We start from the raw sequence: 3644 nt of genomic DNA on the forward strand, positions 1-3644 counted from the left end.
TACAGTATATGGGTTCAAGCGACCAATGGTGTCCCAAACTATAGTGCACTAATTAAATAATAAAAGTTTATGTATGGAATAAAAATAACAATGATATTTTATTTCAGCACAAGCTCTAAAAAACAAAGCAAAATAGACTACTATATACATATAAAATAGACTAAGAGAGGGGACATTCCTCAACTAAAATAGCAGGTATAAAAAAAAAAATAAGATAAAAATTAGGAGAGGCTTAACTCAGTTAGCAGGAGGTCACAGAGGGAGAGCCCAACCTGTTTCCTCCATTAGACTTCTTCAAGGGGTAGTGACATGCTGGGACAGGACTTCTATAGATACCGCCCATATACAGGTAATTAGTTATGACCTCACATACTGTTTAGGGCGGGCAATTAACATTACAAATTTAATCACACTTCAAAATATATTTCTAAGCAGGGAGAACAACCAAGATTACAAACAGCAAAAGTTGTTCCCGTCCTAATATAAAGTTATATGAAGAGTTCAGTTCTAAGTGCGGCACTTACGCCACACTTCCGACATCATAAAGTTCTTTGTGCGCCTGTGTGCGATCTTTTGACCTTCTTCCTCAGAAACATATGAGATCGCGCGTTCAGTGAGATCAAAAACATTGTTAGGTCTTTCATTCGACCTCCTTCCCATGAGCCTCGGCCGCATGCTGTTCTCCTCCGGAACCGGGAGTAAGGCGGTGACACGCATCTTGGACCTCCTGAGTTTCGACCGCAGTACATTCTTTGCCGGACTCGGAAGTAGGACGGTAAACCGCATATTGGACCGCATCATGTGGTCCGTAGTGTGTCCCTTCTCAGGGTTGCCATAGTGATCTCACTGCGGTGTTTCTTACTGGGTGCTGTCAAAACAGCTGCTGAGGCTCTTTTGCCAACGGTGTCAATACATAAGTGAATAGAAACAAAAATAGATTTAAGTAAGGCGGATATAAATCTGATATCACTGATCCAAATACTGATCTCCATAGTTATCTAAATTTATAGATTTTTATTTTTATTTATATTTCTTATCATTAATCAAATATAAGCAGCAAATCATCTCCAAATATAAGCAGCGTGGAAATAATCAGTTTTTTCATCACGGAGAATAAAAAAATAAAAATAAAGAGGTGAAATAAAAAGTGAAATAGAAGATAACATATATGGTAATGTATAGCAACAAGATTGTGTACAACGAATGACTACTGTTATTGACTTGTTATTGTTCTCTTAACACATGATGACTCAAAACAGAAAATTAAAGTGACAGTGCTCCCTATGATGTACAACTAATGTGCTTATGATTAGTATCAGAATTATTATAACTCAATTAAGTGAGTATTATTAGATTACTGCAGTTGATGTAACTATTCATAATATAGTGGTAAATATGTGATGTAGTGTCCATAGATGGTGCATTCTAATTTATATAAGTGCTACTCGTTAATATAGTCTGTCATCAAGTTCTAGTTCGCTTGATTTTCAGTACAGTACCTGATCTTCCCGGGGAGTCACCTATCCTGGTACTGGTCAGGCCCAACACTGCTTAGCTTCCAAGATCGTCCGAGCTTGGGCATTCCCAGGGTGGTTTGACTGTATTAACTTGACATGCAATAGATGACACCGTGATATATTTTTTCAAAAAAGTTTATTATACATAATGTGTGATTCATATCTATATAGTGACGTGAAAAGGTGAGAAAAAGTTATAAAACTGGAACGACACCTTCACAGAAAGGGAGCAATCTCATAGCTTTCATTAAGACCCAGAGGGTGCATGGTTCTTAAATGGAAGAATCAGAACATTTCCCGTTGTGACAATTTGTTTGACAAGCCTCCTCCTCTTTCACCTAATTTAACCAGTTCTATTGCTTTGAAGTTAAGTTCTTCCGGATTTGAATTGAGTTCTGCGATAAAGTGTCTTGAAATAGTATGACTATCCACTTTATTTTGAATATTGCGTATGTGTTCTTGAATTCTTAGTTTTAATACTGTTTTGGTTTTGCCCATGTATTTTTTTCCACAAGTTCATTCCAAAAGGTAAATAACTGATGAGTTATTGCAGTTCATGAATTCTTTAATCTTGTATTCCTTAGTGTTGCCAACATCGCATCGGGTGGAGAAATCTGCATACACTGCATCGGCCACACTTATAGGATCCAACGCATTTGGGCATTGAATGGTTGTCTTCTGTTTTAGTTTTGAGCATACTGGGTGCCAGTAAATCCTTGAGGCTCCTCGATTTTCTATACACAATCTCTGGATGTGGTGGCAGTTCTTCCTTTAGTACCGGATCTATCAAAAGAATACCCCAGTGGGTCCTGAGTGATTTCTTTATTTGATCTTCATGACGGTTGTAGGTAGTGATGAATGCAATTTGGTACATCCTCTTTTCTCTGACCCTATATTCAAGAAGATACTCTCTGTTCAGAGACTTAGTTTTCACTATGGCCTCTTGTATGATGCCTGCAGGGTATTCTTTTTCTTCAAATCCGCCTCTATATACCTCTCGTTCTTCTTTACAGTCCTTCCACTCTCTACAATTTCGCCTCAGTCTGTGAAATTGAGAATACGATTATTGTATTTCCATCTCCTCAGATGGTTACTTTTAAAGTGGAGGTAGCTGTTTTGATCTACTTTCTTTATAAAGTTCTTAGTAATGACTTTACCTTCTGTTCCTGTCAGTACTAGGTCCAGAAATTCGACTCTTTATTAGTATTAGAGGTGAATGCTAAATTCAGATCATTATTGCTAAGATAGGCTGGTTAAAAAGATCAGTAGTCCCATTCCAAATGATTAAGATATTGTCTATGTACCTCCTATAAAAGACGATATGGTCTTTAAAGCGATGTTGACTATATATAAATGAATTCTCCCAGCACCCCATGAACAAATTTGCGAAACTCGGTGCAAAAATAGTCCCCATCGCTGTACCACAACACTGTAGATAAAAAATGGTCCAAGAACTTAAAATAATTGTGACTCAAGATAAAATACATAATATCACAGATAAAATCTGATGGGATCTGTTCCAGGAAGCTCCTACATACTGTAATACCCTTGGAATGTTCAATGCACGTGTATAAGGATTGTACATCTATTGTTACCCAGAGATAATTGTCATCCCATTTCATATCCTTCATTAGAGTCAGTACCGTGGTGGTATCCTTTAGGTAAGATGCCAATTCTTTCACGTATTTACTCAAGAAAACATCTACATATTCCGACATATTGGATGTAAGGGAATCAATTCCTGCTACTATGGGTCAGCCGGGTGGATTTAAAAGAGAGTTATGTATTTTTGGTAAAAAGTAGAAAAGGGGGGTAGTGGGGTTGGAGCGCATCAAAAACTGATATTCATCCTTTGTAAGAAGTTCTGTCCGGAAACCTTGTAGGAGTAATAACCTTAACTTCTCAATGAACTCTTCTTTAGGATCATTTGGTAGTACAATGTGTGATTTCCCATCTCCTAACAGTCTCTCGGCTTCCTTGATGTACCAGTCTCGATCCATGATAACCAACCCCCCCAGCTGAATAACTGTGCTTCACTACTGAATTTCAATAATAATCACAAACAGATGAAAAGCGCTGGTATTTAGGCAAATTTAATACTGCTTTTAAAATCGGCTTGTTTTAAAA

General features: G+C 37.4%; 1 pseudogene; it reads right to left on the minus strand.

Annotated features, from left to right (window-relative positions):
• Nucleotides 1-1487: 1487 nt before the first annotated feature.
• Nucleotides 1488-1606, minus strand: LOC134897035 (5S ribosomal RNA; annotated as a pseudogene).
• Nucleotides 1607-3644: the final 2038 nt, after the last annotated feature.

This window comes from Pseudophryne corroboree, chromosome 3 (assembly GCF_028390025.1).
Source record: "Pseudophryne corroboree isolate aPseCor3 chromosome 3, aPseCor3.hap2, whole genome shotgun sequence".
NCBI lineage: Eukaryota > Metazoa > Chordata > Amphibia > Anura > Myobatrachidae > Pseudophryne > Pseudophryne corroboree.